Source organism: Eulemur rufifrons, chromosome 15 (assembly GCF_041146395.1).
Source record: "Eulemur rufifrons isolate Redbay chromosome 15, OSU_ERuf_1, whole genome shotgun sequence".
Classification (NCBI taxonomy): domain Eukaryota; kingdom Metazoa; phylum Chordata; class Mammalia; order Primates; family Lemuridae; genus Eulemur; species Eulemur rufifrons.
The window spans coordinates 72599825-72627010 of NC_090997.1; the positions used below are offsets into that span (position 1 = coordinate 72599825).

The following is a 27186-nucleotide window of genomic DNA, read 5'->3' on the forward strand; positions in this document are numbered from 1 at the left end:
CTGGTGTATCTCTTATCTGAACTTAAATTTTACTTTGAGTAACTAGCCATGCTTAGTTAATGAGTTATAAGATAACATATTAAGCATCTCAACTAGATTTGCTCTCTTCCCACACACTTTATATCAAACACATGGCTTGTTTTGCAGCCAACTAGATCCAGGGCATCACATCTCCTATTACACTTTGTGGAACTGGATCTCCTTCTGTCTACAATTCATCTTTCCACTTGAACTTTGCATTCTCCCTGCTCATATGAGTCACATATGAGACTTCTCATATGTGATTGTTTGATAAATGTCCACCTCCCACAGTAGGCTGTAATTTCTAGGAGATCAGTGATCTTGTTCTATTTTTGATTCACATTGCATCCCTAATGCCTGGCAGAGTGCCTGGCACATAGTAAATGCTCAATAAATATCTGTTGAATAAATGAATGAAAATGCTATGGCCCTTGAAATATGGGACTGTATAATGTAAACTTCATCTTAGAATCTACTATCATGTTACTAAGACTCTCAAAATATATTTAAATAATGAACGAAGACGCTCTTAGAAAAATATATAACTTAATATTATGTTAGAATTCATGGGCTTCAGAAGATTAATGTTCAATTTTAGAGAAAAGTATTCTGCATAGAGATTAAGACCTAAATAAAAGGGGACATATCCCTGAATCAAAGTCTAGAGCAGCTCTCATTATCTGGTGCATTCCTAAGCTCATTTTGATGGTCAATACCCACATTCCTTTTCCAAAATCTGTTTAGATAATTTTCTCCTTTTCAACAAAACAGAATCGGATTGATCAAAGGTCTCACTCAACACAGTTCCTAACCATTACACAAGCCAACGGAAGGCTCACTCTGGGTGCATTTTTGGGTTAGTCCACATCTCCCTCATTTATTGTGGAATGTAACTGGTATTTCCTGCTTCCACAAAGAAACTTAAACCCCAATTGAAATATCAAGAACTCAAAAGGATGGGGCTGTTTTCTTTCCATTTATAGAATAAGAAATCCTCCCTCCCCCTCCCAAAAAAAATCCCCAAAAGGTCTGAGAGCCTAAGAAGAGCAGCCCAAATTCTGTTTGTTCTATAACAGTGCTATCCAGTGGAAATTTAAAGCCAGCTCTAAAATCAATATGAAAAGTTACCAAGATATTTTATGTTCTTTTTCTGCACTAAGTCTTTGAAATCTGGTGTGTCCTTTACACTTACAGTACATCTCAGTTCAAACAAGACAAATTTTAAGAGTTCAATAGTCACATGTGGCCTGATGGTTACACATTGGGCAGCATAGTTCTAGAATATGCTTCTGTGCTACTGTTTCCCATACAGTAGGAAGAGATGCCTATATTTATCTCTACTGTAGCCACTGGTACTCTAGTGAGGAAAGGCCAGCTGTTGAAACCTCTGAAAAGTATTAGTAGATTCAATAAGTAAGACCTACACAAATGTTTCAATTCTCTGCAGGCCCCTGCTCACTGCAGCTGCAGTTGCCAGGTTAAGCTCAGCTTTGATACAACGTGGCTGGGTTCGTGCTGCTGCTCTTGTTGCTATGATCATTATACATTCCTGTCCAGCCTCACTGTGGCCCAGACACGGAAGATTCTTTTCTCCTTTCATGTTAAGCACAGCCAAAAGTGATCAAGCCAAAACTGACTGGTATCTCAGTGCCACAGTCCTTTTCAGATTCACTCACATTTATTTTTTCTGTTTTTCTCACTCTGGATAATGCTAAAGATCAGGTAGCATCCTTCCAGGCCAAGTACCTGTAGGTGTTAATACCTACAATGGTATTGTTTAACTAAGATTTTAACAGAGAGTCCCAGTGAATTTGTGGAGAATTAATGAATCAACCTGTAGCATCATGAGAACTGCCTAAGTTTTCTTACGTTTTTATATGCAGTAAACCATGAAGATTATACCATGGATTCTGATAATGCCCAGCTCATTCTTGTTAGGGAATGGTTGATAGTAGACCTTAACTTAAGATGATTTCCTTGATTTTCAAATTGTTTTACACAGATCCAATTCATCTGCAGAGCCTGCTGCAGGGAGCCCTGGGCACCAGGGCACCAGCCCTGCGCCCCCACCCCCCGTCTTTGTCTTCCATTGTTTTTCTTTTAATGCTTCTGGGCAAGATCTAGTCCGGATGAATATTTTCTGTGCCAAATTTTTAGAAAACCACCTACCTAAGGGAATTGTCTCTGTTTTGATGCAGTCTGAATCATTTTTCTATGCTCCCTATATTGCATTTTTATCCTGCCATCTGTGCTGAGATGTCCCCTTTTTCCTGAGGGACTTTACTACTGAGTCTACTTGTGCAATTGCACAAAGAAAAGCCTTTCAGTACCACATCTTTTAAGCTCATTTTTATTACTTTTATTGTCTTCTGTTTATTAAAAGTAATACATGCTTATTGTGGGAAAATGAGGAAAAAAACTTAAATAGAATAAAGGAGAAAATAAAAATCATCCATAATTGTATCACACAGAGATAAAAATATTAATGTTTTGATATATTTCTCCCTGAATTTTAGTATGCATATATTTTAAACTAAATTGGAATCATATTTTACATGGTTTTTATTATTGTGGTCTTATCTATTTCATTAAAGCATAATTGTTTTTAGCTTTTATTTTCTTAATCCTATGTATGTCTTATGATTTATTTAACCATTCCTCTATTGTTGGAAATGTCAACTGTTTGTGACTTTATTAAAAATGATTCTTCGGTTAAAATTCTTTTATAAAAATAGTGCTTCAAGGAACATCCTTATACATAAATATTTAACTACTTCTCTAAATTTGTTTTCTAGGAATGGGATTACTAAGTAAATAAACTTTCCTAATGCTTACCATATATACTACCAGAACATTGCCCTCTAATAAGAAATACAGCCCCATTAGTATTTATGAGTGTCAAGCTAACTTCATTCTTTTTGGTTTTGAGGTCAATATTTCAAAGGAGTCTTTTCAACTTTGATTGTTTAAAAAAAGTTAATTCATTTTTATTATTTGCAGGTCATTATAGCTTCTTATGGGACATTTATGTTTCATTTTCTGGGATTCACACACACACGCCCACATACATATTTCTGTCTTAGTGAGTTTGGGCTGCTCTAACAAAGTACCATAGTTTCCATAGTGTAGTGGTTATCACGTTCGCCTCCCACAAAGTCCATAGACTGGGTGGCTTATGAACAACAGAAATACATTTTTTTTATAGTTCTACAAGCTGAAAGTATAAGATCAGGACACCAGCATGGCTGGATCGGGGCCCTCTTCCTGGCTGCAGACTGTCAACTTCTCATTGTATCTTTACACGGTGGGATAAAAGCAAGAGCGAGCTCTCTGGGTCCTTTTTATAAGGTCACTAATCTCATTCTTGAGGTCTCCACCCTCAAGACCTAATCATCTCCCAAAGTTCTCACCTCCTAACACTACCACACTGGGGGTCAGGATTCCAACATATGAATTTTAGGGGGACATAGTCAGTCTACAACAAATTCTTATGACAATTTTTTTCTGAAATGTTAATAATTTTAATTTTATTTGTAAGAGAATTTTATGTATTAAAAATATCAAATCTTGGTCTATCATATTCATTTTAAATGCAAATGACTCAGCTTATCTTTACCATTTAATTTTGTTAGTTTTTGTTAGGGAGGGAGCTAGAGCAGCTGGAAGCATAGCTTTGGTCATGAGCATTCTATTTATTCTGTAACTGCAGGCCATCTTGTCCACACACATGGCTTCTGTAACACTGAAGACTCACAAACTTGCATCGAGGCTCTGCCAAGAAAACCCCTACCTCCATTTTGCCCTTCATAAATTAAATACCCTTTTATTTGGACCCAGTTCTTGTTCTCAATGGACTTGAACCCACCTGTGCCAGATACCTGGGATCCAGATCCTCTTTAATCCATGACCACAGCAAGGTCCAGCCCAGTGACTTTCATATCAGATACTTGGTCCTGGAACTTCAGACTTAGGTATAGCCCAGAAGGAAAGGTTGAGTAACATAGAAGAAATCTACTAATGCTCTATCTGGTCACATTTATAATTTTTTAAGTTATACTATGGATAGTTAATGCTTTACATTATTGTTGAATAATGTAAAAATATTTGTAAACAACAGTTATTGTTGAATGAACTTAAATAACATATTGTGTAGAAAATCTTTCATGTTATTGAGATATTTGCATCTATAAAGAGCCTCAGGGTAACTGATCATCTTATGTCGCTCTTCCATTTCTAACTTTGTGTTTTCTACCTTGTTTTTTGATTAGTTTATAAAGTTTATAGTTTTTCCTTAAAGATTCAGAGCTCAAGTTTATTGATTCTACTAACTTCTGACTTTCAAATGCTGAATTTTTACTTTAATATCTCTAGAGTTCTTTCCTAGAGTTTATTTTCTTGTATTTTTCCCTGACATTTTAACATTTTTTTTTTTACATTTTTTCTTTTTTTTACATGTGTGTGTGAGGGGGTCTTCCAGCAAGAACCAGAAAATCTGCTAGACAAATTCTAAAAGAGGTATAATGCTTCCCCTGAGTTTTTGAGTTAACTACATGGTTGGTACATTTACATTCTTTCAGTTTCTTTTGAATATTAAAAACATTATGTATAATCTTATTATTCTTAACAGTCTCATAATATAGTCTAATTATTTTAGTTGACAAAAATGATGTACACACATATTTATGGTGTACATATTTTGAAATTATGTATACATTGTAAAATGGCTACATCGAGCTAATTAACATATGCATTACCTCACATGCTTATCATTTGTGGCAAGAGGACTTAAAAACTACTCTTTTAGCAACTTTCAAGTATACAATACATTGTTATTAACTCTAATCTCCATGTCGTGCAATAGATCTCTTGAATTTACTCCTCTTGTCTAACTAAAATTTTGTATCTTTTGACCAACATCGTTCCAATCTCCCTGCCTCCCCCTACACCATCCCCTGGTAGCCACCACTCTACTCTCTGCTTCCATGAGTTAGACTTTTTAAGATTCTGTATATAAATGAGATTATATGATATTTGTCTGGCTTATTTCATTTAATATAATGTCCTCCATTAGGACAAACCTCTACATTTTATTAAATGTAGGACATATGTTAAATGTTGTTGGAAATGTATGGAATGGGAGAAAATATTTGCCATACATCTGATAAGGAGTTAATATAAGGAACTCACGCTACTCAATAGCAAGAGAATAAATAAGCCAATTAAAAATGATAAAGGAGCTGAATAGATTTCCCTAAAGAAGACATAAGAGTGGTCAATGGGAATATGAAAAAAAATACTCAACGTCACTAATCATCAGAGAAGTGCAAATTAAAAGCACAATGAGATCACCTTACACCTGTTAAAATGGCTATTATCAAAAAGATAACAAGTCCAGGATAAAAAATAAAAAAATAAAAAAAAGATAACAAGTGTTGGTATCGATGTGAAGAAAAGGAAACTGTTGTATACTGTGGTGGGAATGGGAATGGTGGGAATGTAAATTAATGTAGTCATTATGTTGATATGTATTTTGTTGATATGTATTTCACAAGTTTTTTTGTTTGCTTGTTTGTTTGTTGTTGTGGTTTTTTTTTTAATTATTATTAATTTCTTTTTTCTATTCCAGGATCCCTTCCAGGATACCATACTACATTTAGTTGTTGTATCCCCTTAATCTCTTATCTGTGACAGTCTCTCAGTCTTCCCTTGTTGTTTATGATCTTGACATTTTTAAGTTTCATCAGTTTAATATTGATCAGGTATTTTGTAGAGTGTTCCTCAGTTTGAGTTTGTCTGATGTTTTTCTCATGTCTCTTAGGAGACACGACTTCTTATTGGTGATGTTAACCTTCATCACCCAGGCGCGGTCTTGGTCAGTTTTCTCCACTGTAAAGTTTCTTACCCCTCCTCCCTTCCTCTTCCACCCTCTCTATATTCTATTCTTTGGAAGCAAATCATTAACAACAGTTCATGTTTAAGATTGGGAAAAATTAAGAGGGGTGTTTTTCACATGTAAGTATATTTTGAGATTTCTTTAATTTGTGCTTGACCTAAATTTTTGACTACACATTTTTAAAAATTTTGACTACATATTGGTATGCATCATTTGATTTTATGGTTGTATTATTTTTACAAGCCAATGTGTCTCTTTTTGTCTTTTATCACATGAATTTTTCAGGATTTTATTGATTGATTTCTAATGGATGCTACTTGCTTCTGATTATGTTTATCAGAAATGCAGACTTGCCAACTCTGGAAGTGGCGGAGAGTTGCTGTGTGTACTCAGCTGGGTGCACTCAGCTGTCTTCTCCATGGCAGTTGAATTGTCTGGATGGGATCAGCCTTTTCCACATATCACTGAAGTGGAAAGGGGGCAATTTGAAACCTCTTTTGACAGGATGAGTCATTTCTAAGCTAGGAATGTGACCTAAAAAGAAATCTCTTATTTTGCAACACTGTAATATTTCTAGTTCAAATTTTAATAGCTACCATTTGTGTGTTTGGTGTTATCCTGGATGCTTTACATGTAACATTTTTATTTTGTCTTTCCAACATTCCTCAGGGGAAGCTTGTTCTTCCCATTTTACAGATGACAAACCAAAGCTCAGTGAAAAATTGTCTTCTCCTAGGAAATGGCAGAAGTTTAAAAACAAGCCCATCTGACTTCTAAACCTGTATTCTTTTTTACTGCACCACATCCCCCAGGAGACAGAAAAATCCCTGATAGCACATCCCCTCTGCTTCCTACCCCTTGCTGAAGCTTTCCAAAATGTTACTGTTTGTTTTAGTCTGAGTCAAATAGGCAATTGTAGTAAAGGTAGTGCAAAATCAGAAACACAACAAAAAAAGCAGAGAAGTCACAATGTGAAATTACAAGGAGAGAAGAAAGCCTACCTTAGATGAATTCAATTCAACAAACATCGGACAATCCCCTGCTGCATGGAGATCCTTGGAAAGAAACAAGGATGAATTAGACACAGTATTTATATATTAGGAGCTTTCAGATTGTGATAAATAAGCATGACTTGCATTTTGTAAGAATGAGAATATCCAAAACATGAGACTATATGGTGAAAATAAGGATCATAGTCAGAGGGCTATGTCTTTGTTGGCATTTAAACACCATGCTCCACCCTGAGTTAGTGATTCAGTTGGAAGAATGGCTTCAAATGGCATATTGTTTGATAGCCAAGAAATTGTAAATTTCAAAAGACTTAACAAATTTTATAGACCATTTAACTTCTCCCTAACATACAAGCAATATTTTTTTTCAATTTTAAAATTCCTCTATTTGCATACATTTTTGTAAAGTAGTTTATTCACAGGCCTTTCAGGAAATTACTGAACATTAGTTTGGCATGCTAAGATTTCTAATATTATTGTCTTAATATTACCCACATAAAGTGATATAAGATTATTTTCCTCCCACTGTGAGGAGTAAATTATCATTTTTTTAAAGGTAACACGTTTCAAGGAAACAGCATATTCTTGGTAGTTCAGTTAGTGTTTGCAGAGTACAAGTTTACTTAGAAAAATTAAAACTTACTATATCATTTTCCAAAACTTGATACGAAGTACCCAAAGTATGTTTAAATCTTAGCTTATAAAATGCACTTGAAACTAAAATGTTGCAGATTTGTTAAAATCAAAATTTTATGTACAATCTTCTATCTGATATGAAATAAGTATTTCAGATTTCAATATGATTATCGTCAAATCTGGTATTTGTTCCAATGGTATTTGTTGAAAAATTGTACATTCTGTCACATATTATCTAATTTGGTGACATTAGAAGTCATACTGAGTTTCCTGTGTACAGTCTCTGCCTCTCTGCAAAACTCTGACACCGTTAAGATTTTTTAAATCTTAGTGTGCTAAAGTTTAAAAACGTGTAAGTTCTATTAATGAAGATAAGTAGAAAAGTACTGTATTTAGATCACGGGACATGATGTGAAGCCTTGCCTTATGTTTTTATTACATCCCAAATTCCAACAAATCAAAAAAGATAAAACTTTATGAAACTATAGTTATTTCTTGTGAGACATTTGCTAGTAAAATTTGTTCTCTGCATTCATTTATATTTATTTTTAGTTTAAAAGTTAAAGCCAAGCCAGGAAGAGGACAAGATGAGAAACCCCAAATCAAGGTAAACATTGTTTTAGTAAGGGAAAGTATCCTGAAATAAACTAGAAAGAACATTATCATGCTTGTCATCTAGGTGTCTCCCCACAATGCCCCCCAAAAACTTGCTTTACTTGTCTCTTATAAAGTAGATACTATTAGAGAAAATCTTTCTGCATACTTGTCTTTCAGAAAAATGTGTTTCATATGGAATGTATTTCTTTTTCTTATTTCCAGCTGATAGAAATATGAAAGATATTCAGGCCTTGCCCAGATGTTGAACAGTTTTCTTAATTAATACTACAAAGGCTAAAAAGAAAAACTTTAAAAAGGGCTTAAATATGACAAGCACCCACACATTTGGGCATATATCTGAGTTATCCAAGCCCCTTGAGTTTCAAGCTCATAGGAAAAGTACTGTGAAGGTTTCATAAAATTCTCTATTTCTTCTTATTTTCAGCTGAGTAGAAAGTATTTCAGGGCTTTAAAAAATGATAGTATTTTGACATCTTTGATTCTAGTACCAGCTGGCCAAAGAGCTTAAAAAATTCTGCTAAACTTGCATTTCATAGAAATGGCTAAAAAAAATACAAATCTAAAGTATTTGTAGAGAAGAGTCAAAAGTACAGCATTTAAAATATTTTTATTTCAGTCAAGTCTGGGAAAAAAGTTGATAGCCTGAAAGACAAAGATAACTACCGCATGGTACTAAATATAAAGCACTAAATCTCTTCAACTAAGCTGAAATTTTTGATTAATTTAATGAAAAAAATCAAGGCAATGAATTAGTTAACACAAATAATTGACCTATAGTCCATTACAGGGACAAAAAGGAATTGAATAAAAAAATAGTTGTCATTGAAATACTTACAATAATGATAAACATTTGACACACAATTCACTCATCTGATCAAACCTGCCAGTTAAATTCTGGGAGAGCTTCAATCATTTACCCATCAATTTATCATTAATTACACTATGTAATTTTTATCTACAACCCAGTTCATCACATGTCTCCACACCTAGGCACTTGGCAGTTTTGATGTGATCAAATGATTAACAAATTATTTATGTGTCAAAAGGAAGAGAAAACGACTTTTCTATGCCAACATAAGTCCCATAGTAGCTTAACAAATTATAAAATATTAATACAATAATGAAAAAGGCATAGTGGTAAACAAAGCCCATGACAGTGTAAAAGTGGGAAGAGTGGCTGATGTTGGATTTACTTTGTTGGCTTCTGCCTTGTGTCCCCTGCCTTTTCTTTCTCCACCTTCCTTAGTGACTACATACAAGCCAACCAGGAAGATTATGGCAAGTTAGAAAGTAGACCAGGAAGCTCCGCACACGATTGGGTGGCACTTGAAATGAAGTCATGTCACCAAGACATGATGTTTTGTGTGCCTGGGATAAGCCCTGTCTACTAATTAACTTGTGAGTTTTAACATTCCCTTCTGTCCTAGTTTTCCTGGATACCTAACTGTTCTTTAATATGAAGGGCCTTGAAACAAGTCTGACTCAAAGCACTTTTCTTTTCCTAGAGCTGCATCTTGACTGTTGTGCTCACCCATTCACTGGTGTACTGCTGAGACTGGACAGATCACCCAGAAATCAGGAAGGGGCATCTCACTATCACCTGAGAAATAATAAGTCCAAGGATCTCTCACTGTTGTGTCTCATTCATTTGTTCATTCCTTTATTTATTAATTAATAGATTTCTATATTTATTCAATGTGCCCAAGAGAAATTTTTAAGGTAGAACCACCAGGATTTAGAAACTGAATGGATATAAGTTAAGGTAAAGGAGAAGCCTTTACCAACTCTGGTTTTAATAAAAACCAGATTTTTTGAAGCAAATGTCCACTATCAAAGAGTCAGATTATCAGCTTTGTACTCCTCTCCTTCCAGACTCTACTGAACACAATGTACCCTAATAAAGGAGTCTCTCTGTCCCAGGCCTGCTATCCTCTCTCCTCCCCGTTCACTTCTTTTGTAACCTTGTCTTTCATGCTGCTTGGAGAGGCTGTTTCCGCTCTGGCAGTTTCACTTAAAAGTTCTTTGAGGATGATGATTTTTATATTAGGAGCTTATCCTACTTAAGGTACACAGCCTTCTTTTTACTATTTAGGATAAATGAATGACAAAACTCCATATTCCAAAAGCTGTCCTTAAAAGAAGTAGTAATTGGATAAGCTAAATGTCTGTAGATATTTTATGAAGCATAGCAAAATATTTAGTAAGCAAATGGAATTTGGTATGTATTTCTTATCTTCAGGAAAGTCTATTTATGTGATTTTATTATATTACTCTTATAACAGAAAGGAAAAAATAAAATATGATAAAGAAATTGTACTTTTCAAAATGTGAGCTAATGTTTAAAGTTACGAAACCAAGAAAATAATGGGCATGGGGCTATTTTTAGTGTATATATTGTATCTCTATAAAGTATAGCAAAGCAAATACTTTGTGTATTAAACAGCTTTCCATGGAAGACATGTGATTGATTGCCAGAAAGTGATCGAGACTAGCTTTGACTTGGACTTTTTTGTTCCTTTTTTATACGTGAGCGAACTCTATGTTTGAACTCACCAGTTCAAAGCCCACCTTTGTCAGCTAACAACTGGTGATTAGAGTAGACTTAATCCCAGTGTAACCCCCAGAGGTATGCTGGCAAAAAAGAAAACACTGGCGATTCTGCACTTCCTTCGCATGAGAAACTATTCTAAAGAGATTATTATAAAAGTCTTCCTTCATCCCTCATTTCTTTGAAGAAGTTAGGAATGATAAGTATCACCTTTCTGATTATGAATTTGCAAGCAAAATACTATGTGGAAAGTGATTATTTTCTTGGCTTGGTTATTTTCAGACAAGGCATAATCTTTGAACACTGGTGTGTACAAAGCCTAGTTCTGTTTTATAAGATGTTGGGAAATGAAGTGAAAAGCTATTTTAATAGTCCTTGCTCTGATTTCTCTAAACCGTCTTTATTTTTTTCTGAAAACATTGGAAGCTAATAAGATATAAAGAGTTGACCTTAGTTTCAGAAAAAGTAAACTTACATACAATTTATTAGACATCTACAATGTGCTTTAATGATACCCACATTGGCCAATGTCATCTCCTAACACTGAAATTATCCAAAATTTCTAAATGCTCTATATGTTAACAGGGTAAACAAACTCAAACATCTGTTTAGAGCAAACATACAGTTTCCCTACAAATATATAACTATGGAAACAAACAAAGTCAATGGAAGGAAAAATGATAGTGTCTTAATATCCTGAGGCCTGATTACCCTGGCCCCACTGTTAGATGTCTAGGATGACGTTTCTCTCGGAACCTGATGTTCTTAGGCTCATAGTTGTATAACATATGCTTGTGTTAAATGTGAATGGCATTTGGCACATCATGAAATCATAATTTAAGAGGAATTATCAGGGGTCATAACTACCAGGGCTATGAACAAGGTGGGATAATACAAATGGATTCCATTTTTTATATATAAGACAATTTTTACAGATGAACACAAATGTAATTTTGCATTCCATAAAAAATTATCTTTTAGGACATGACAGAAAGACTGTTAATTCTCCTTCTTAAGCCTATCTTAAATTATATCTTAATTTTTAAGACAAAACAATCTCATGTTTCTTTTAGCAACAATGGTGCCTTCTTTGTTTGTTAATGATATGGGTGTACTCAGTTACCTAAGAACATTATTTCCTAGTTTCTAAGTGGGCATTCCTTTAATTTTTTAAAATTTTATTTCCTTGAAGAAATCAAAAGGAAGAAAATGTTTGAAGAGAAAATAAGATAGCTAACCTAGTGATCCTTTCTTCTCAACTGCAGTCCTTTTAAAGTATTAATAATATGAAAATAAATAGTAAATATGTGTCCTCTACCACAATCATTTTGGAACATTATTTAATAAGAAATAACTTTTAAAATGGAGTAATTTTGAAAGGTATGAATTTTTAAATAAATAAAATATAGTCACTGTCCAAACATCATGGGAAAATAAGATGGGAGAAAAGTAAAAGAGTAAAATAACAAAAATATTCATTGCTGAAAAATCAGGGGGAAAAGATTAGAGAAATGAAAAAAAAAATAAATGAAAGGACCTATGACCTATGACCTGGAAGTAACTGATATTAACATGTTGGGCGCACCGTTCAGAATTTTTCCATGTATGCATAATCAGTGTTTGGTTTTAGCAACTTTGGGAATATAATAGTGTTCCGTTTCTTTATTTGTGCAGTTGAAAGAATTTCACTGTGATTCATTCTTTTCTAAGGTCTTTTGTCCAAAGAATCTTTAAAAATTCCTGGCAAATTCTGACTATAGGAGAACCAATCCTCATGGTGGCCTCTGCTCTCTTTTGAGAAGAACATCTCAGATATGATCCTTGCAGTCAATCTCTTTTCCTGCAGGCCTCAAGACAGCTTGCATCTCAACTTCACTGGTTTCTGGTCTCCAGCACCTTTTTCCTGCCATGAATTTCCTGCCATCAGTTCCCATTCTACCAGCAGAACCAGAATTCAAGTTTGTTTCATTTAGATCAAGGGTCAGCAAACTTTTTCTGTAAAGGTCTAGATAATGAATATTTTAAGCTTTTTGGTCCAAGAGGCAAAATCATGGAAATTATGTAGATAAATATGTAGCTAGAAAACAAATCAAATTTCCACACAATTTTTAATTGATAAAATTAAAAAATAATAATTATTGTAATTGAATATTACAGTATTCAAATTATTTTGAGTACTGCAAAATAGTAATTTGTAATACAAGTATGCTAATGAGAATGGACTTCTCCTTTTTGGAGGCTGGGGGTAACACTTTGCTTATTTGAAATTCAAAGTCAGTGATTTCTATTACCATAACCAATTACAAATATTCATCTGTTAATGCTATCTGTAATTAAATTTTATGTATATTGTCTTCCAAAATGTCTTTTCACACAGATAATACTGCCAAATACTATTATCAACTCACCAGCATATGGTTTTAATCATATTTAAAACTTGAAATATAGTAACAACATTCTGTTAGATTCTTCTTTTGATATTTGACTTTTAGCATGTCATTACGTTTCAGATTAATAACTTCCAATTGAAGGTTATGTGAAAGCTTCTCAATTGTGAAGTTAAATGGATTTGGAAATATGAAATTTCCTTTCCACTTGCATCAAGGTATGAATAGTGCTGCTGGAACTGTAGTATGAGCTCAGAAAATATACTCATTAAATGTTCATATAGGGATAGAAATCTTGACTCTTATTTTAACTTTTGCCAGCATGTGATTCAAAATTGTCATTCAAGAAAACAGTTGCCAAAATGACTTTACTGCAGTATATTTCACAAATAAACTCTGTATTGCCTTATAATTTTAGATTGAATTAATTAAATGATCAAGTCTACAGCAAAAGCAAATTCACAAAGCTATTTAGTATTCAATTATACTGACTGAGGGCAATTCTTTTGGTTCAAGACAATTTTGAAAACTTCATAAATTTGTCCAATTAAGCCATTTTCTGCTCTGCATATATTTTTTCCCCACAATTAGTTGTAACACATCTTAGCAGATACCACTTCAGATTGTACTGAATTAGTGCTTTCTCAACTTTTTTGGACAATATTCTCTTTTGTAATTATCCCACAGAGATTGTTCATATACTTTAATTCTTTAGTCATATCAAGCTTGCTATTAATCCCTCAAATAAATAACAACTCAGCAGTATTTGTAACATCTATTAATTTATCCAGAGTCAAAAAAACCCACTAAAAGTAATTTCCTTTATTTTTTTAATTGACTGTGGACATTGCTCCCAATGTCTTCAACTTTTGAACTGTTATTCTTATTAAAAGATTTATAGTCTTAAGCAGGTTTATTTTCTCTGGGCATTTTTTTTCTACGCTACAGTCAAATATTATTTAATTAATTCATCATTTTTAAATGAAGTTTCTTGTTTGGCTAATAAATGAGCAATTTGGATACTTACTATGGTTGTAGCGTGATTTGTATGTGTGTGTGTGTGTGTGTGTGTGTGTGTGAAGAAATTCTGCTGTGACAAAATAGTCTACATTAAACTTTCAAATTTTTCTGATTGGTGCTTTTTTTATGAGTTGAGAATACTGTAGTGCATGCTCAATTTGGTACTGTTGATGTATAATGTATTCTTTTAGTACAGCTATAGTATCATTGCATAATAAATATAATTTATTGTAATTGAATAATAAAATAACTCACACTCCGTTATGCTTTACAAGTATAACTTTCAAAGTCTAATTTTATCTTCTTTTCTTGTTTTGACATGATAGGTATACACTGGTAATTTATAAAAGTCCTGCTGTGGTATAGCAATATGCATGACATTTGAAATGCTGTTGAGTTATAATTACATCACTGTGATTTGCAGTATATTGAGCAGGAGTGTGAAGTGGTGAGAGAGAGAGTGTCACATATGGTCTCTGTTGTAACTATTTACGTTTTTCAGTATAGCACAAAAGAATTGCGATATAATACATAAACAAAGGAGTATGGCTCTGTGTCAATAGTATTTTATCTAAAGATACTAAAATTTGAATTTTATATATATTTCATGTGTCACCAAATACTATTCTTTTGAATTAATTTCAACCATTTAAAAATGTTAAAAATATTCTGAACTCATGGATGTACAAAAAGAAGTGGAGGGCCAGATTTAATCCATGGGTTAGAGTTTTCAATCTTTATTTAGACTAAAAGCTTCCTATTGCTGCCATTTCTGCTTCCATCCATCAAAAAGAAGAAGGAGGACGAGGAAGAAAAGGGAGAGGAGAAAGGAGAGAAGGGAGAAAAGGAGACGTTTAATTTGCAAATGTCTGGGCTGCTCAGTCTTATTCATGTCCACATTGTGAGGAGAAGGAGGAAGAGAATAAGGCGGAAAGAAGAAGAAAGGGGAGAAGATGAGGGATTTATGGTACAGCTCACTAAAGCCTGCTCCATGTGGTCAAAGTTAGTTCATTTTCTAACGCTAGAATCACACTTGCGCCTCTTCATCACTCTAGTTTTACACTGAAAATATGGAAGAAGAAGTCATTTATAATGCCAATGTCAGGTTTAGGATTAAAAATTTTTAGGATTTTTGATAATAAGAATACTTACTGACTTGTTCCCCATACATCAATAAAAAATACAAAATAAGGCATGTAATGCGGGAAAATTTTCAAATGTCTGGGCCGCTCATTCTTACCCATGTCCACCTTGCAGGTGTAAGTGTTTGTGTATGTGTATATGCATATATATGAAGCTCTCTTCACCTCTACCCACCCTTTCCAAACATACCTTTAAAAGGGGAGATCATTTGGAAATACTACTTCTCAGGAAGGGAAAACTAAGGCTAAGCCATTTGTACTTATTATAATGTCTTTTGTAATGACACTACACTCAGTGGGATATGAAAGGAAAAAGAATAATAATGGTGGCGTCTATTGTTGTGAAAAGGATAGGCCAAAGCAAAGCTAGAAGAAAATAGCCTTTCATTTTACATGTGCTCATGCACATGCACACACACAGACGTATGTATGCATGCATGTGCTTTGAATATGAGATTTGGTTTTAGAATTTTAGTGCCCACGTTGATGAGGATTCTGTACTAGATGACCAGGTATGAAAAGAAGGAAGTTTTCCTCTGGAGTACATACTGAACCTCAATCGAAACAATCATATTTACTTATAATCATGTAATTAGAATGCATCCCAACTTTCTGAACAAAAGATCATCATAAACATTTGACCTAAGTAAGAGGTGCCATTTGAGTTGGTAGACATAGAATAGACCAAAAAGAAAAATTTCTACCTGTTAAGGAAAGCGATAATATTTCCCTAAAATAAAGGGTAAAGGACTGAAATAAGCAACATGAAAAAGGACTTCTTTTGGAAAATGTGAACATAAAGAAAAAGGGAGATTGTGAATGAGGGTATTTCATGAGGACCTAAGTGTGGAAATATAAAGAAGTACTAACTACATTAACTACATTGGAAGGAGTTTCAATTACCTTCCTTTTCGTTGCATTACCATCGAGAATTTACCCACCTCACATGATCTTTGCAGACCAGCAAGTTTAATGTAGTGAAGGCTGGTGACACAAAGTGGTGGTGGCGGGGGGAGGACAGACTGAGAAATTAGCAGAAGAGATTATAGGGTGTCCTTTCAGTGGAGTGGAGGGTGATTTCAGAGCTTTTGGGGGATTATTCAACTCTATAAGAGTATACATCTTTAATTGCCTAGGCTATTTTGCAACTTTATAGGGGTAGGAAACTGATGACTTATGGGAAACTACAGGTAATACTGATGAATATTTTCCATAACAATGCAAGTGAAACTGGTCCATTAGAGATACAATCAACTTAAAGAGTTACATTTTATTGCCTTATACCAGTGGTTCTCTAAATGTGATTCAGAGTCCCCATGTGACTCAGAGGCCTATCCAGAGGCCTAAAAGGTCAAAACTATTTTCATAATAGTACTAAGACATATCTGCCTTTTTTGCTTTTATTCTTTCACAAGTTTGCAGTGGAGTTTTCCAGCTACATGACATATGATATCACCACAGATGAATGCTGAGGCAAATATGAGATTCCAGATGTTTTCTATTAAGGCAGACATTAAAGAGATTTGCAAAATTGTAAAACAATGCCAATCTTCTCACCAAATTTGTGTTTGTTTTAGAACATATGGCTAATTTTCATAAATATATTACTTATGCTATCATTTAAAGTAGTATCTCCCCCCTCAAAATTATATAGCCACTATGTTTCTTCTAGTATTTCAGTGTTTCAATTTTTTATACTTAATTTTTATTATATTTGGGATTTATTTTGCTTCATGGCATGAAGTAGAGATCTAACTTCTTTTTTCCCAAGTAATCAGCTGGCTCATTGACTAAATAATCTTTCCTTTCATAATCATTTAAAAATGGCACCCCTATCACATAGTAGATTCTTGTATATGCTTGTTTGCTTCTAGATCTTCTAGTGTATTACACTAATATGCCCCTTCTAATATCAGTTATGGAATTTAAAAATTGATAAAATTGCATAATATATTTTAATGTATAGCACCCTCACTGTTCTTTTTCACATTTCTTTTCCAAATTGAAGTTCTTCTTAGGGAAAACAAATATGTTCAAAAATAGCAAGTAAATATATGAAATATGGGTAAACTGTTAGCAAAGCATTGAATAGTCTTCAGACAGAGTTAAAAGTCATTCTGCTAAAGCTCCCAAACCCATATTTATGTATTTATTTTTAATTTTTTTCAGTTATAATATGTATTTAAGTTCTAGAGATCTAACATACAGAATGGTAACTATAGTCAATAATGTATTGCACACTTGTAATTTTCTAATGTAGTAGATTTTAAGTGTTTTCATCACAAGGAAAAAAAAACAATGTCAGGTGACAGGTAATTAGCTTGAGCTTCATTGTATGCATCATTACACAAGGAATACTTATATCAAAACACCATATCGTATACCTTAAATATATGCAAAATTTGTCAATCATACTTCATTTAAAAAGCAACTGGAAAAAATTAGTCTATATTTTAAGCATATAAACATTTGACCCTCTTTTAAAAAGTGCTATAGGTAATACTAATCTATTTTCTACGTGGAAAGTGTTTATGAATATAGAGCACCAATTTATGCAAAATAAGATACAAATTATTCTTCTAGGTTAAAAGAGATGAACTTAAAAAGTAACGCAGTTTTGACATACTACCAACTCTATCCAATAGACCTAGTAGGACTTTGGAAGGCAGAGCTTTCAGCAACTTTTTAAAAAATTGTACAATATTATTACACAGAATTAGGGACTGTTTTGATTTTTATTTGATTCGACATCCTGATTATAAGATTAGTGAGAATGAAGCTTAACAAACATTGTGATATTGCTGCATCATAGTGATATAGCTTTACATTAATTGTATATAGAGAAAAAAATTAGAATTAAGGCAATAACAGTATGTGCAGACCAAGCACATTACCCTGACATAGTCCTTAGTAAAAACCTCTTTTGGTTAGGTAAAGGTTGATGTTGCTGCAGGCCAATCAGTCACTGCTTTGAAGGATAAACTATGAATAGCTCCATTCATGTAAAAAAAAAAAAAAATCCTTCCTACTGGCCCACAGTGGCCAGAAGCCTTTGATAATCTTCACTTGTGTCACTTGCAATCATTGTGCCCAGGGTCTTCTGACACATCTGCGTAAAAATCTGTTTTATCTGCACAAGATCAATCTCACTGTGAGTGACCACAATCCTGACCAGGGTGGCGTCATCTGTGCCAGCACCTTTCATAGAATAGTAGAGCCTCTCAGCAAAGAAGGCAGGGCTGTTCGGGACACACTGCAAGATGGTCTTCAAGCCACTTTCAACATATCCAGAAAACTCACAGCCCACACTGCTTAACGAATCTCAATTAGCCATCCTAGAATAAGACTCCATGGTAGCTTTCAGCTGAGGAAAGCTTCTCGTGGCAAGGATCATGTTAAAGCAAGATTCATCTCTCCCTACTCTTCCCTCATCAGCTTGATAAGAGACACTGAGCATCTTCCTGAGCCATTTGGTGGTTTACACTCTGGTTCTCGTCATGGTTTCCCTGGCACATGGACACAAGTAAACGTTTAAAATGCCCTGATGTATCTGACCTAATCTCGTTTTCAAGGTCTCATCCAAATTCTGATTGATAACATCTAATGATTTCTCCGATTTCCTGATTTGTTCTTGTGCACAAAATCTCAATGAATACATGTTCCTGAGTTCTTGCTCCCTGCATCACGTTCCGTAAACTCCAGCCATAATAATATGTGGGAGGCATGGATAGGGCAAGGATTAGTTCTTCCATATTGCCACTTAACTCTGACTTGAGGTCTTTGATTAAATCTTTGCCATCCATGGTCTTAAAAGCCGCTTTAATTTTTTGGCTCTGATATTGGAACGGTTGGCCATGACATCCACAATTGCTTGCTCCTCTGTCCCAAAACCCTTCATCACTTTGTGGAGAATTTCTGCATTTCTCATAGCATCGAAGCTGGCAGCTGGTCTGACTGTTCCTTGAGTGCCCTGAGTCATCTCAGAAGGCTGCCTAGGGTAAGGAGCTTGTCCTCCAGGGTACTGCCCTCCAGGAAAGCCACCAGGTAGTGGGACCTGTGTTGGACCACCACCATAAGACTGTGAAGGTGGCTGTGGATAGCCAGAAAAGTCTGCTCCACCTGGTGGGACTCCAAATCCTTGGCCTGGAGGAACTCCAGGATAAGACGGCGTTCCCCCTGGCTGTCGGGCACCAGGATAGCCTCCAGGGGCTGGATAACCTCCAGGTGTAGGGTAGCCTCCAGCTCCTGGGTAGCCGCTATTTGGCACTTGTGGGTAAGCACCTCCTCCTATTGGAGGAAGCCACTAGGATAAGGATACTGACCTGGAGGAGGAAAAGATGATTCCTGACCTGCAGGAGGATATCCAGGGAAAGATGGGTAGGCTGTAGGGGGATAGCCTAGGTATGACATTCTCACCCTGGGAGCAGCGTCATGGCCCCCCAAAACCCATATTTAGCAACCACTATGTGCCACGTACCCCACAAAGTGCTTCTCATTGACACACATGGCATAACTTGGCATAACTTGGCATAACTTGTCTTTTTTATTCAATAACTCAACTCCTATTTTAGTTTTACATGGAATACAAAGTATCCAAAAAGTATTAATGTGTCTTTTCAAAATTTACCTGTATTTATTGTTTTTCCTGAAATCACAAGCCATTCTTTTTTATAATTATTATTAGTTTGAAAAGAACAAGAGTTCTAGTGTATCTTTCCTTTTCAGCACAATTGTTATCTAAAGTGCTAATTAAAACAACTATTGTCCAAAAACAAGGTGTCACAATTTTCTCTGTTACATTTTAGGTGATTAGATTGTCATGATTATGTAGAATATTGTCTTGGAAGTTTCCTCACCTACTCCTTTGTTTTCTTTTTCTTCCCCTCCCCCCCCACACCTACTCCTTTGTAAAGGCAATTCAGAATGGCCTGATCAGAGACACACAAATTGGCAACATAATAAAAGATTTCATTCCCTAAAATCATCTGTTAACTTTTGCATAAAAGATGATACATATTAACAAATAACAGTTAACTGCCTTTGGTGTAAACAAATTAAAAGCAGCAACAGCTGTCTCATTTTAGGAACATATTTGAGTAGCTATTCCATAGTTTGCTGTTGTTGTAATTATTCATTCAAATATCTATCCTAAGTATTTCCTAAATGTCTCTTTTAGGAGGTTTTAATTGCTTTCTTTTTTCTCTTTTTTTAGTTTAATTTTTGTAATATGAAGCTACACGTATAACATCTATGTGGTTCTTCATACAAATATTTCTTTTCCTTACTCAGTCCTTCAGGCTTTCTATATAAAATGTCTTCGCAGAGCTAACTTATTCCATATTTTACTGCCTTTGAAATTCCAAAAAGGGTTTCCTGTACTGTGTTGGCCTTTTCCCACTTTCTTTCTTCTCTTTTTCTCCCCAGATTCTTCTGGACAGTAATATCAAATAATTATGAGGACATCTGATATTTCCAGAGAGAGGATTTTCTCGTTGAGAGAGAAAAAAAACCTTTTTGGAAACAGGAAATCATTTTTAGTTGACCACATTTAGAGTTCCAAAGCTAAAAGCTTTGGAAAGTTTTATTTTATTGCTTTTTGATGTTAGCATAATGTAGGCTCCCATACTTAGTCTGGATAGTTTTCTTAGAATTATTACTTTAGAAAGTGATGCATAAAAATGTTCTGCAGAATGTAGCCTGATGTATGTGCCAATAGATCTATCTACCCATTTCCTCGTATAAAACAAGCTATGTATGTAGCTATATAAACAATAGAGCTACATATTGCAAACAAATAAAAATAGAGTGATAATAAGCAATGATTTTCAGTGTAAAACAAAAGAAATTATACTAGTATTCCATAGTGAATTATTTTAATATATAATACATTTGGATTTATATGTCTCCTTCTGAATATGCAAACTACTTTTATAAACTATAAAATTTTTAGAAGAAGACAAAGAATAAGGCAACACAATTCTGTGTTAATTTAGTTTAGATGTAGATAATTGACAACAGCAACACCTTGACCCAACTAATCCATGTTTAAGACATAGAATCTGCAGAAAACCAATTGAAATAGAATTAAGTCAAAGGGAGTTAGATAACATTCTCTCTCCACTTTGTTTGCTTCTCTCTACTCAAAATGTAGATTCTCAAGCAACAGAGAGAAAAATTAATAAATTCCCTCTTTCACAATTCTTTATTTTGGGTTGCAGTGAGGAGGACTCATGGAAAAGGTTGAAATACACTCTAAGTGCTCATCATTTCAGGAAGGCCATTTTTTATGCACTCTGTGATCATTCAAGTTTCTTTTTCATGGCCATTTTGGGAAACTAAAGAAAAATCAAAGATACATCAACATTTCTTTTCTGTATGTGCCATATATAGAAGAATCAGCATGTTTTCTGGTGACCTGAGTTTGGGCCTGCTTGAGAGAGAATGAATGACTCTACACTGAAACATTCCAAGGTTTGAGCATCCTGGCATCATTAGCAGGCATGGGAGCTCACCAGAAAGGAAAGTGGAGTCCAGGGTAGTGTAATCTGCTTCCAGCTGTGAAAGACACAGAAGAGAACATGAGGCCCTGTGTTATTGCACAGGTCAAATTCTCAATGCCACTAGCGGGCTCTGAACACAGTGGTTATTTGAAGGACTTCCAGGGAAAGTGCCTCTCCTTACCCTACTGTATGCTCCTGTTGTCTGCAGCCGCTCCTGTTCCCATCTGTAGTGCTCACTACTGCATCTGTGGTGTGTACATTGTGATGTCCAATGAATGGAGAATATAATAAATATTGTAAACTGACCTACAGAGCTGGTCACACTGAGCATTTAGTCTCAAAGGGACCTGGGACCAAGCTGAAGATTTTGGAAGATATCAGATGTCTAGAGAGCTCTACTGAGAAATGGCTGTCACAGGGGCTGCTGCCTGGAAAAACACCACTAGGAACCATAAGCCAGTGAGATAAAAAAAAAAAAAAAAAAAAAAAAATGCATGGCTCCCAGCTCTCTGCTGATTCACAAAGTTTGTAAGTGGCAGATTTAGAACTGAAAGGACAAGGAAAAAACAAAAATGAAGGTAACTCATGGTTTATCATTCTATTTAGGGAAATCTAGCATGTACCTTTTTGTGGATTGACTACCAGCGTTGGTACAGTTGCTAATCCTCATCTCTTTGTTCCTCAGTATTAAACATCTATAACTTCAATTGTCAGCTTTCTAGGATTTGGGGGGAAGAACTGACTCAACCCACATAAGGATCGGTCACACCAGCATCAATTATTCCACCACTGGAGAATTTTTAAGCTTGATAAATTATTCTGGGCTAATTATAAGAGGGAATGCCTGAACATAGCTCAGAGCATCCATTTCTTATTTTTTTCCTGAAGGGTTCCCCTGGCTGAGAACTGTACTTGTGTTCATTTTTGCCAGCTTATTATCTCATGCTAGGTACCTCCATTCAGAAAAGATCCATCTGTGTAAGGATTATTTTAATCATACTACAGTGAAATTCATGCCAAGAATAGCTGGTATTCACTGGGTGCTACAGCAGGTGTTGCAAGTGGATTTCCTGCTGAAAAGCCATATTCCCCTAAAATAGGGTTACCAATTACAAGGAGAACAAGTGCTGCAAGCTAGACTGACAAGCCCTGCAAATGAGTGTTGCCAGATGAAACAGTCTTCTTCATCCTAGACCACTTTTTACTGAAGGATTTGGGACTGCCTGTTTAAAATTACAGCCTCAGAGTTTCCTTTGACTGTGCTAGAGACACCTTTTCCAAGTTCAGTGTTCTCAGTATGCCAACTTAACCTCTTAAGTTCTTTATACTTAGTGACTCTTTCTTTTTTGTACTAAAATATCCACATCTTTACACTTAAAACATGAGTTTAGGGGATTGTGAGCTGCTCAATCATTGGAAATATGTTCACAGGACTAATTGGATGAAAAAAATTGGCTTCTAAAATGAATTTAATAAAAAAACCTCGGGAGATTATGTCTGATTTCTTCAAAGTGAACAGAAATGGATACCAATGTCAACTTCTGTGTGCTGAGATTTCTTGTTACTGCCAGTAAGATGATGTCTTTCCTTAGCTAATAATGACTGTGGCAAAATCCTATTCTATTTATTAATAGAAATTATGGAAGATACAGAAAATTAGAAGAAAAAGGCAAAAGAAGCATTCATAATTTTTATTCTCTAACAATTGCATTGATATATTTGTATTTGTTTAGCAAAATCTACTTTCTAGTTTACGCTCTGTGTTCTCTGCAGTTATTTGTTAAGCTAATATTTATGGAGCATGTGTTAGTCATGATCCCTGGATTTTCCACTTATTATATTATTTCATCCTCACCCGAATCCTCTGACTCAAAGTATTATATTTTTACAGATGAGGAGACTGAGGTTCAGAGAAGTTCGGTAAAAGCCCCATACCACACAGTTAGTAAAGGAAAGATTGAGATTCATACCCAGATCTGTCTGATTTTAATGACCATTTGTTAGCTCTTACTGTATATTATCAATAGTGTAAGGGAGGTCTTGAACTCAAAAATGCTTGAGGATAGATGATCAACAAGGATAACAATCACTTTTTAAGGGGAAGAAAACTAAGTTACATTTCTTGAAAACTGTTAATCTGTGTATATATGTTAAATTCAGCAAGGCTAGAGACCACTGAGACCAAAATGTCCTCCTAAAGCAAATGTCGCCTTTCACAGAGACATTTGGCAGCCCGAACCGAGCCACATGTGTTCATTTCTCACATGTGCAAGGGCAAACACATGTGCAGACACTGCAAAGCACAGTGGAGTTTGTGCTGGAGACTATTTTGTCCCAAACTTGACATTCAAATTTTCTGGAAAAATATTAAGTTGTTAAAGTTGTATGCAGTTCTAGCAAGAGCTCAAGGGGTTTTAATAGTTTTTTAAGCATATGGACAATTATTAAGAAATATAATTCAGTCCAAATATATTTACTTTGACTTAAAATAGACTGGAATCATTGGATTCAGATTTTCCCAAAGACAAGATTGATGATACAGAGTTTAGCTTGGGCTTGGAAGTTAGGTGGCATATGTTGAAAATCACACCTGTGTCAACACCTGTTCTTTGCCACCCTTCCTCAAAAAATTTAGGATAATAACACCTCTGAGCACTGTTATGAGGGACAGTATATAGTCCATGTACTCAGGACTGTGTCTGACGCATAGTTTGCATTTTAGAAATGTTAGCAGTTCAACACTAGAACAAATTAGTTAATAGAATCTATAACTTGTGAATATACTCTTTCCTAATTTTTAGTGGGTTTTGTGTAATATTTCTTTTCTTCTTTTGGTGCATGATTTGAAATTCAAGGAAAAAACTCCAAACACACTTAACTCAAAAACATTGTTTCTACATTTTCCTCTCATTTTTCTTTAAATTAGACTTGCTTAAGTCTTCATGACTTAATTCAACATCAAGAGCTCTCTCACACTCTTCTTCCTGTTTTTCATCATTGCCATGTCATTTAAAATACTAATCATACACCTTTACTATGTTTATTAGCTTTGTATCTCTATGATCTCATAGTATGGTCATTTTTTCTCTGTAATTTTAATGTTTTATCCAGAAAACTCCAAATCATGGTTTTTAAAACCACAAAATTAAAATCCTCAGGCACAGAAAAAAAATGATTAAGCCAAATGGGCATTAGGGAGTCAAAAAAGATAACTCTAATCCCCTGTACTGCCCCTTAGTTTGTATGCGACCCCGGGCAAATCACTCATGATTCCCTGGTTCAGCTATCTTGTCTGTAAAATGAGGATCATAGTATCTGTCAGGTCTTCTTCCAAGGGTATTGTGAAATAAGATATTATATGTGAAAGCCCTCTGTATACTCTATAGGTTGACAGTGTGTGAGCTTGCTTATTTAATCCTTCAGAGTATGAGATAAGTGAAAGCTTTCTGTAAACTGTGGAGTGCAAAAGTGCACATGATGTTATATGAGAGTTTATTTATTTAATCCCTTCTGATAGAGGCACTTTGCTATGATCTGGGGTTTTGCAACATTATAGCAGCTTTCCAGGAAAGGGAGTGTACAACACGAAGTAGAATTTGATAAAGTCCCAATAAGTCATCTTGGGTGACTTGGGTGTCTCAGGACATCTCTAGGTGTCCAGAGAAAGAAGCCAGAACCAGGGGCTGGCTGGGCTCTTCAGGAAACATCTACAAAGGAGGTGGGTTTTTGAAGCCAACATTTGATGTAGGGTAGGATTGAAATCAACAAAGGACAGAAGGGGGTGTTCCAGATGGGAGGAACAGCCTGATCAAACATGTACAGCAGCAGAAGAGCACAAAGGCTGAGAAATGGACTGATTTGGACACAACAGAGCTTTCCTTTAGGGAAGCAGTGGGAGATGGAATTGGCAAGACGGAGAGAGTCTAAATGAAATGCCAAGAGAATGATGCACTTTGTTAGCACATCTCATTTGAAAGGAAGGCCACTGAAGGATTTTTGAGCAAGAGAATGATGTGGTAAAAACCGTGAACTCTAGGTTCAGACAAACCTATTTCTAATCCAAATTGGTCTTGTAGCCAATGTTTTCTTAGGCAACACTTACTGGACATGCATGGTGCAGTGGAAAAAGTGTGAGACTGAGAGTCAAGGGAGAAGCTTTGGAATGTGAAGCCTCTTTTCTGGACCTACCATTGGGCCAGCGTGGCAGGCAAAACCATCACCTTATATCCTGGCTCTTTTTCTTCACTCTGAAACCATTTCTGCCACATTCTTACTTCATTGAACTTCTATCAGTGTTCCTCTAGGTTAAGAGTAGAAAAACAGGCTAAAAGACGTTTTCACCTAAAAGTCTTTAAAGCGATTTGAAACTGTCCCGTCTGCTATTAATTCTTTTCCCATGCCTTTATTGCTCAATCTCATTTAGTTGGTCATGTTGCCTTCCAGCACTGAGTGTGCTACTATGTCACAATTAGAAGCATATGATTACATTTTAAATGACCCATTTCCTGTCCAGATTAATCATTAAAATGGCCCTTATAGCTAGCAAATTCCAATTCACATTTAATGCTATTTTAACATCAGATAGATTCTTACTATTTAAAGTTATCTTAAACCAAGCTTTTACGTAGAGAGTTTGACAATTATTTTTGTATCTGCCAAAGCTTATGTGACTGACATTTTGGACCCTTTCTGGGCCAGAAATATTTGGTTCTAAAGCTATTGGTGGATCTTATATGGATTATTTAAGGACTGACAGCAAGCAGTAAGATTTTTCTTTTCTTTTAATAAGGGAAAATAAGAGAATGTAAAATCATTTTGCCCTCAGTTTCTCAAAACTGAAAAGAGGAGTGAACTTAAGTCTTAACATATTCCTTGATCTTTATCTTGGCTTCTAGAGAATGGCAGAAACTTACAACCTATACACATGTTGATTTGGAACCAGCATTGTAAACCATGCTCGACAAATCCTAACTGGTACACAAAAGGCAAATCTGCTCTAACTGCTGAGCTAATAAACAGGATCGAATAGAGTTTTCTAGGAACATTACCTACAAGGTATCCCCTGAAGTATAAAATAGAAATATGGGGAGGCTAAATGGCCACAGCAGAGAATCTAGATTCACAATTTCTAAGTTTCTATTTCTTTCTTTCCCATAGACTCAGGGTATAACTTGAGGTAAATTGTCTCAATGTCAAGAATGCATTCTTATTTTATTTTTCTCATGGTGAAATGATATAGGTATTCTATGTCCCAAATAATCATGGTCTGTCTATGGATCGGTTTGGGATCCTGGGAAAACAAATAAATGATAGTGGAAATGCCTAGGGAAACCATGACAATATTAATACCATTGCCATCTGAGTTTTAAGCTGCTATAAGTGAGAATGGACTTAGAGCAGCATTACTCTGA

General features: G+C 35.1%; 1 non-coding gene and 1 pseudogene across 1 annotated transcript; both read right to left on the reverse strand.

Moving 5' to 3' along the window:
• Window positions 1-4485: 4485 nt before the first annotated feature.
• LOC138396167 (U7 small nuclear RNA) lies at window positions 4486-4547 on the reverse strand. Its single transcript, XR_011235637.1, has one exon. It is a non-coding gene; the product is annotated as a U7 small nuclear RNA (small nuclear RNA).
• A 13753-nt stretch (window positions 4548-18300) lies between these two features.
• On the reverse strand, window positions 18301-19693 carry LOC138395488 (annexin A7-like; annotated as a pseudogene).
• Between the last annotated feature and the right edge of the window lie 7493 nt (window positions 19694-27186).